This window comes from Lygodium microphyllum, chromosome 18, assembly GCF_053477565.2.
Source record: "Lygodium microphyllum isolate KBCC chromosome 18, Lygodium_microphyllum_v1.1.10, whole genome shotgun sequence".
Classification (NCBI taxonomy): Eukaryota; Viridiplantae; Streptophyta; class Polypodiopsida; order Schizaeales; family Lygodiaceae; genus Lygodium; species Lygodium microphyllum.
The window spans coordinates 118662987-118672046 of NC_141152.1; the positions used below are offsets into that span (position 1 = coordinate 118662987).

At 45.5% G+C, this 9060-nt stretch overlaps 1 long non-coding RNA gene across 1 annotated transcript; it reads left to right on the forward strand.

The window, feature by feature from the left end:
• Positions 1-240: 240 nt before the first annotated feature.
• On the forward strand, positions 241-1573 carry LOC148021302 (uncharacterized). Its single transcript, XR_015694733.1, has 3 exons — positions 241-313; positions 389-440; positions 1431-1573. It is a non-coding gene; the product is annotated as an uncharacterized LOC148021302 (long non-coding RNA).
• The last annotated feature ends 7487 nt before the right edge of the window (positions 1574-9060 follow it).

Here is a 9060-nt window from a genome sequence, read left to right on the forward strand (position 1 = left end):
GGATTCTATCAGGCCGTAGGTCAAGGACTCCTTGGTTAGGCAGTACAATTTGTTGATCGTCAAGTACATGATTAAGATTAGGTAGATACTTTTTCAATAGGCTAACATGGAATACATTATGAATCTTTAGAGTTGCGGGCAGCTGTAGACTGTAAGCATTAGGCCCTAGGTACTTGGTGATCTAATAAGATCCACAATACCTCGGACTTAGCTTCTTGTACTCTCCCAAGGACAGTGAACTCTTTTTAGGGCGTACGCAGATGAAGACCATATCACCTTCGACGAAGGATCTGTCTTGCCATTTCAAGTCAACGTAAGTCTTCTGTCTATCCTTGGCAGCTTCAATGTCTTGTCTTATTGATTTGATTTGATCATCCATGTCTTCCAGCATTGGTCTTGAAGCTTCTACCCTCAAAGTTGGATCTAAGAAGTTCAAAGGGGTACGATAATCATGCCCATACAATGCTTGGAAAGGGATCATCTAGCTACTCTGCTGGTAAGAAGCATTGTAGGAAAACTTAACCATAGGTAAGTATTGAATCCACTTTTTGGGTTCGCGATAGCAGTTTACCCTAAGAATATCTTCAATGACTTGATTGACTCATTCTGTTTGACCATCAGTTTGGGGATGGTAATGTAACATGTCTGCTCGTCTGCTTAAGGGACACATCTTAGTAGCCCATCGGGAAGAGAGTCTAGAAAGCACTGCCTGGCACTTGCAAGGAATGTCATAGGGTTTGCAATCTAGGTCTTCCCGAGTCTGCCCCGAGCGGAAGTGTCGGCCGTTCCCACTTAGGATCGACTTGAGGTCAGGGTTCCTTTCCTATCAGCAAGGTCTCTAGGAAGAAGCTAGCGTCGAGCTCCAGATGAACCACTTTACGTAGGAACACAGAGTCGAAGTGGATTCTTGCTGCACTTGGTTCATGGAGAATGGGAAACGAGAGGGATGCGAAGTTCAACCTCTCTGCCATAAGGCATAGTCCCATTCCTTTCCCCTAAAATAGAATAAATCGTGATTCTAACTCTACTGGTGCTAGGTTTTCATAGTCTCGTTGTCTCATCTTTTGAGAAAAGTTCCCAGCTAACTGGGACCACCCTTCTATAGGACGACATCCACCGCACTTTCCTCAGTTTGCTTTAGTTATCTATTTATCTACCACATTATGTTTGGCATGCAAAAGTAGCTTCCTTAATTAATCGATTTAATCACTGGTTCCTTCACGTAACTTAGGCACTGACACAAAAACAATATCAAGCAAGTTCCTTTTTCTCAAATATTTGTTCTTTATTTATCATAATTTTGGAGTACATCCAATATCATGCCCAAAGGCTATCCCAGTAATCTACAAGATTGCTGCTCCACGTTCCACCCGTTGATTAGTACACGGGCCTCAAAATCCCATTTCGAGTTATGTCAACCTCTTGTGCAGGATCCGGAGGGAAGGAGTTTACAGCCAGAGCCTCCCTTGGTACCCAAGCATCCTCTCGCTCCAAGCAGTACCCATGGAGAGACCTCTCGTGTCGAGCTAGGTCCATATACCTAGCGCGGCTAACAACCCCCTTGGATAGGGCCAAGCAGACAGTCGGAGGTAACGCCTCTCCCTCCAGGCTTTTTACCTAAAGCATTAAGTGTTTTTCCTTGAATTAGTTCCTTGAACAAAGGAGATCAGATAATGTACCTAAGTGTACAATCACAAACATTTCGGAGGCCGATTGTATGACCAACTACTAAGGTGTGATTCCTTTTTTCCAAATGCTCCCAGCATCCGATCCTGGATCGTTCTTGGCGCGATCCCAATAATCTCAAAAAAGATCATGCAATCAAATGTTCTTGGTAAGTTAACTTATTTTGACTTGCTCTTTCTCTTGGGTTTTACCTTACGGTATCTTAACCCTAACCCAAAGCATTAACTGGTCAACCAAGACAACCCACATGCCTTTATTCGCAGCCCAACCAAGGGTCTTTTATTCTTCTAGTTCTAACCAAGTCCAGTTAACACACTTGGCAACACAAGATTCCTCATCTATAGGCCTTTAGCATACAGTCTAGATGCATGCGTCCCTTCTATCTCTCTTAGTGTGGTACTATGCTGAGTTTTCCAATCAACCCTAGCCATCATGCACATGGTGCGTTTAGTATATTTGTACATCCTAAACGACCTTTAACTCTCTTCATACCTGGCAACGAATACTTATTCCTAATTCACCGGATCACATGTGACTTGTGTATATGAAAGTCTAGGTTTCTATCCAACTGTGAAAATACATCTTACGAACGAAAACTAACATTTCATGCGTTTCTTTTAATCATGATTACGAAGCATGAATTCTAAATGACTATTCATGCACTGAACTGGTTTAAAATCTATTATTTTATGTGAAATAATGCAAAAACCTTATCATTCTATCTGCGTAAAAGCTATCATTTCATGCATATAAACTTATGCAAACTCCATACTCTACCATTTCATGCATGCAACCTAGCACTTGGAGTAAACAAAAATCCTAAGGCTCGTTCTTGTTCCATGTTGTTTACTGTGTTTACCGCAGCACAAAGGAGCGGGAAAATGGAGCAGAGGAGTAGAAAAGTGGAAAAAAGGAAATAGCAAAAAAGGCGCAGGATAAAAGAAGGAAAAGGCGCCTTGACCGGTAACCAGACCCTAAAAAATTTAAATGTTCGGGCACGACCCCCAGAAAGTCTCAGTGTCGCCCCGAGAAACCAAAACCATAAAAAGCACACCATTAAATGTGGAAGCGCTCCCGAATCCTTGTAAAAGAGTGCCAGGCTCGCTCTTGTGCAAATTGTATGCATTAGTTGGGAATAGGATAAATTAGAATGGTGGGAAATGAGAAATGGGCTTAGACCAATGGCCCGCCATGTAAAAAAGGGATGACGGCCCAAAGAAGGGAGGGCATGTATATAAAGTTCAAAAGTGAATGAGAAGCTCATTCTTGTGTGTGGCTAAAGCTTCTTCTTCTTCTTCTCTTGTTCCTTGCCGTCTTGCTTGTGCTTGAGAAAGGGAGTGAGGGAGTGTGAGAGGGTGAGGGAGTGAATGTGTGAGAGTGAGGGATCGTGGAGAAGAAGCTCTCCATCTCCTCTCTCCATCTTCTTCTCTTCTCTTCTTTCCCCTTGTCTCGCATGTGGCTATGAAGGATGGAGCTCATGGGAGAGGGATTGAGGTTGCTTGAGCTTGCCGCAAGGATCGTAGAGCCACCGGTGTGCAAGAGAGAGGAGGGTACTCGATCGAGCATCAAGGTAAGCTCACTACACTCGTAAGGTAGGCATGGCACGTTGGCTATGTGAGAGGTAGCCATGGTCGCTTGGCTTGAAATGCTTGATCAATAAGCGGTCCGTAGGTCCCGGGGTAGAGCTTGTAGCTCCCGTTCATTTTGGTTTTGTTTCCGGGACCGACAGAATTGAGCCTTGAGCGCCGCGCGCATCAAATCGAGCATAGGAGTAGGGCCTTTGCCCGAAACCATGCTTGAGATAGATAGGAGATTTAGGAGGTTTAATCATTGGAACAAGTAAGTATTTTGAGTTTCTTGATGAGTGCTTGAGTAGTTAAATACAACCCATACTTGGTTTTGCGATTTTTTATTAGCATTAGGTAGGATAGGATTAAGATTCGAAACTGAAATGGTAGGGTTTTTGCTGTTGTAAATCTGGTTGCAATAAGAAAAAGAAGGCAAAAATCGTGTTTTTTAAGGGCGAAATCGCAATGGGGAAAGGCTCTAAGGTTAGAGAGTGGTTGGGCAATGCTATGTAAGGCTGGGTAAGGGGAGAAGAGCTCATTTGCATTCTGACTTAGTTGAGAGAGAGCAAGAGAGAGTGAGAGAGCTACAGGTATAGGAGAGGAGTGGACACCCTTCGATCATACTTCCGAGGGTGCTACAGGTATACAAATCTATTACCCGGCATGCCCTTGTGTGTATTTAACAGCCTAGAATAGCTAATCATCAACATAACACTAGAATTGTCACCATTTTCATTGTCGGAAGTGCGCCGACCCCGACGCGTTCGGACGTTTGAACCCTAGAATCGGGCAGTTGGCTGTCTCGAACGTAGGGTTCGGCGTTCGACCTTCGGGCATTCGGCCACGTGCCGTTTGGGCTTCGGGCTTCGACGGCCCGAACGAAGGCCTTCGGGCTTCGGAGTTTGGCCTTCGGGCCATCTAGCCATTCGGACCTTATCATTCGGGCTTCGGCAGTTCGGCCCCTCCGAATTCAGGATTCGGTCATTCGGTGTTTGGATGACCGAATCGGCCCGCCCGAACCCGGTCATTCAGCCCAACTCGAGTTCGGCCCTCGGACTTGGCCATTCGGCCTTCGGCCCTCGGATTCGGCCTTCGGCCTGACCGAACGAGACATTCGGACTTCAGTGGTTCAAACGCCGATTCTGGGATTCGGACCCTCCCATTCAGGCCAATTTTGGCCGAATGCATTTTTTACATTATTTTAATAATTTAAGCCCAGACCCACGTTACCGACACTAGTGCGACCCTGTAGGTGCAAGAAAATCATAGAAAACTTGGCCATGTGGCTAGGAAACCTAGCAGAGTGTGTTGTCATAGCCTAGTCGCAACAGCAGACCAGCAGGCATCAGACCCCCACATGCCTGGGAGACGCAATAGAGACCCAGATTTTAACCAGGTAGCTGTGTGCTGACCTCATACCCAGTGGCCAAGAGTTGAAGGTAGCATTGACATCACACTTGAGTGCCGTAATCCCGCACACACAGTAGGCCACATTGGTTGTGTACTGAAAGAGCAGAAAGCCTAATTTCGCACCAAATGCACAGACACCACATTGAGGGTACATAATTTGAGGATTGGTTGTAATAACAAGGAATACACTCAAACATAATCATTCAAGGAACCCACCAATAGGAGTGAACCCCAAGACTTAGCAAACAAACAGGGTTAAGATCCAGGAGGATGTTAAGTGGACGTGAGGATCCAGAAGACGAAAACATAAAGGATCGGACGCTACCAGAACTACTTGAACTGATTGATGGCCTTATGGAATTGGAGGCAGAAACAATGTTAGGATCAAGAGGCGACCGCCGGCTAGACCTAGGAGAATTCCCAGTCTCAATACATGAGCTAGTCCATGACTACGATTTACTTGCTAAGACCGTGATCCAGGGCAGACCTGAAGAAGGTTTCCATGAACACCAATGCCCTCATGATCTTCATGACAAGATCCTTCTCACTAGGTATGATTACCAATCTCCCTCATCACCATCAGACTTGGAAGAATAGACATCCAAGTTAGAGTCCTTTCTCAATATCTATCCCCACAAGGATGATCAAAAAATTATCTTTACCCCTCTCCCATTGGAAGGATTTGCCCAAACATGGTGGCACTATATCAATGGGGAGAATCATTAGTTCATTGATTGGGAATGCTTTGAAATGCTTATGGTTCAAGCATTTGTATCCTCTGTGAGAAGAGCAATCAGGAGAGCGCTAGAAGGCATAATTGCCTACAACCACGAGCAAAGGGCTAGAAAGCTACAGTAAGACGTAGATATGTATGAGGCTAGAAGGGTGCTAGACCTAGCTGGGGCAGCCAAATTTGGACCAAATGAAGAGAGGGAACGGGCAGTAGAGGCTGACATGACATTGAGCGAACTTGTAGCCAAGCGACTCATGGACAATACATCCGTTAAGCAGAGTGGTATAGCCCTAGCCACCACACTACTCTCGGGATTGGGAGTCACGCAAGGGGCTAAAGGGCAGGCTAGAATCCCTATCGTGGCAAAACAGCTAGCAAAGTATGAGCCTAGCAGTGACCCATACAACTTCATGGAGCAGTTTGAGCAAGTATGCGAAGCAAACGGTCTTACCGACCTTGTGCAACGCTCTCAAGCTTTTGGCCTATGCTTAGGCGATAAGGAGAGAATCTGGTATTCTAGCCTCGATGACATAGAATGTGCAAACTTTTCTCGCCTTAAGGGCCTCTTCATCAAGAGATTCTTAGAGGCAAGGTATTCTGACAACCTCATCATCCGGTTGATGAATATCAACCAAAGGGAGAAGGAAGACGTTAGGGACTACGTCACTCATGTGCGTAGCCTCTTCAAAAGGATCCCTACCAATGAATAACCTACTGAGAGGGTAGTGTCTACAGTATTCATGAACGGAATTCGGAGTGAGAAGCTCTATAAGGCTTTGGCCAGTAACTCTACCTTGCAACGAGATGTGCTAGCTAGAGTTTTTGAAGAGGCAATACGTGTAGATGATCAGATTAGGGAACGAGGCATGAGGACTACCAGCCAAGAAAGTGCAAATCAGAGGGATCCAGAGAGATCAACTATTTCGAGAGAAAAAGCAACCGCTAGTGTGTAGGAAAAGGGAAAGAGTATGGACTAAGGCCAGGAGATGGCCGAGATGAGAATGGAGATTGCACGACTACATGAACTGATAAGGAAGCCTGCGCGATCGCATCTATAGTGTATACACTGTGGTGGCAATCACCTCCCAGCTGAATGCCAAGATCCTAGATCTAGGCCATGCTCAAATTGTGGTAGATTCGGGCATGATGCATTGCATTGCAGGATGCCGAGGAGATTCCCATATGCGCAGTAGTACAATCCTATGTACTTAGGTAATAGACCACCCAATTTCTTTGGGAGCGGAGCCCAATTAGCACTCCTTGCACCAAATGACTCAAGACCTGCCGTACCTAGGCTGGAGATGAACCCAATAGGTATACCAAGACCACTAGGTCCTTTTATAACCCACCCACCAAGCGATGCTCTAGTTCACTATGTGGAAGAGCCTAGTGAAGAGGAGACATATGTCAACCCGTACATATCCTATGACGAGGAGGGAAACCCAGTCCTGATGGACTATCGGCCAGTGCTGGTGATGGCATTAGGTAGAGGAAGAGGCAAAGGCTTTGGAGGGCTAGGCCAAGATCCGATCACATGCTGATCCAGGCCACATTTCATCACGTTTCCTAGAGAAGAAACATGCTAACAAGGACAAAGTGGATCTCCAATGCACAGAATGTGGGATCACTCACCTGTTTCCTGATTGTCCTAGGCGAAAACCATCAGCTAGCTCTGCCAACATACCGTCAGTACCTCTGCGGCTGTTTGGAGTGGAAACCTTTGATAGTGAGGACACACCTATCCCACTACAAGTTATGACGTGAGCTCAAACAAGGAAGGCAGGTATCTCCTTGCCTGGACCAAGTAACCTTGACGTAGCCTCAATAGGAAAGAAAAGCCGAAGGAGAAGGAAAAAGAGAGCAGACGCGAAGATAACCCTTAAAACTGAGGAAGCCATGTCATTAGTGATATGAAAGAAAGTCACGAATGCAGAGGCAGAGACCTTAGCCCCAAAGACAGCTGAGCTAGGGAGTGCCAAGCTAGGGGAATATCCCCATCCCAAACGGCAACTCGAAGCTATAGCCAAAGTCAAGGAGTGGGTCAAGGATGCCCATGAGCACCTCAAGGATGCTGAACCCATACTAGAAGATCCAATGGACGATTTTTCCAGCGTGAGCACACCAGTCTCACCCACAAAACCACAAACTAAAAGTGTATCCTTGCCACAAGGGGCAACTCAGCAGCAAGGCCAAAGGGGGACTTACCAGGGCAGACAGAATGCATGGCCCAGGAGTGCTAGCCTTAGGGGAAGACAAGAGCCCAACAGTCTCCTTGAAACCTTGATGTCCACCCCAGTAACTCTAAGCGTAGAAGACCTGCTTAGGCAGAATCCTTCTTTATGGCAGGAGTTAAAAGATTTGGTGGAGGGACACACAGGACTTACGGGTGCTGATCAGCAAGATCATGATGCAGTTATGCAAATCCCAAGTCTAACTCTACACTCAACTCCTAAGTCATTGCACATCAATGCTTTCTAGGAAGGCACTGAAATGCATGCAGTCCTACCTGTTCTAGCCTTAGGAGATATGATGCGAAAAGGAATTGTAGACACAGGGGCCAGTGTTAGCGTACTAAGCCATGCAGTTTTAGAGGCATGGGAAAACCCTCCTGTAGAGACTGCTAGGTTCAATGTCACGTTAGCAAATGGAATGAAGGTAAGGCCATTCAGAGTCTTAAAGAACTGGCCAGTAAAGATTGCAGGCGTGCAGTTTTCCGTGAACTTCATTGTCATGACGGGAGTGGACTACGACATACTGCTAGGCCGACCTTGGATGAGAAACACTTGAGCCATTGAAGATTGGGGGAATGGTTTGATCTTCCTAGAGAGCAGAACTGAAGCTGTAAGGGTAGAGATGGACACTTGGAAAATGACCCAGGTTGACCTAAATGCCATCTCATCCATGCTGAAAGGCGATACTCAAATGACCAAACCCTATGGATCACTCAGTAAATATATTCCTTGCCTTAAACATTGCTGCTCTCAATTCAGGCATGTCTGCATCCAACGTAAACATTCTACCCTTCTTCTTTCCTTTTTCTATCAAGCGACCTTTATTTTTCATATCCTCAACAAAGCATCCATGAGGATTAAATCTGACCTGCAAGCCCTGCTCAACCATTTGACCAATAGAAACCAGATTCTTGGTGATATTCGGGACATGAAATACATCGGACATGTATTTCTTTTTCCCATCCTGCATAGACAAAGGAAAATTTTCAATCTGCACAATAGGATGTGCAGTATCATCACCAGTCTCCACAAATCCTGGTTTTTCCATTTTCCTTGCATCCTGTATCCATTCTGCATGACCTACCATGTGGTTTGATGTACCTGATTCAACATACCACACATCGTTGCTTTCTTCTACACTTGTTACAAAATTGGTCATGTGCTGCACCATAAACAAATGCTTATTTCTATCATCACCTTGTCTACTAGAAGATGCATAATTCCCTTGTTGCAATTTTCCATTCATGATGTCATTCTGTTTTTTATAGCAGTCTTTAGCCATATTGTCCATTTTACCACAATAGTAGCATTCAACATTGCTGTTTGCATTTTGGACTCTTTGCCATCCACCACGACCTCTTTGGCTCCCCCTGCCTCTAGAATTACTACGTCCTCCTCCATAGGGCTGGTTTTCTTGAGTTTGCTGCATATT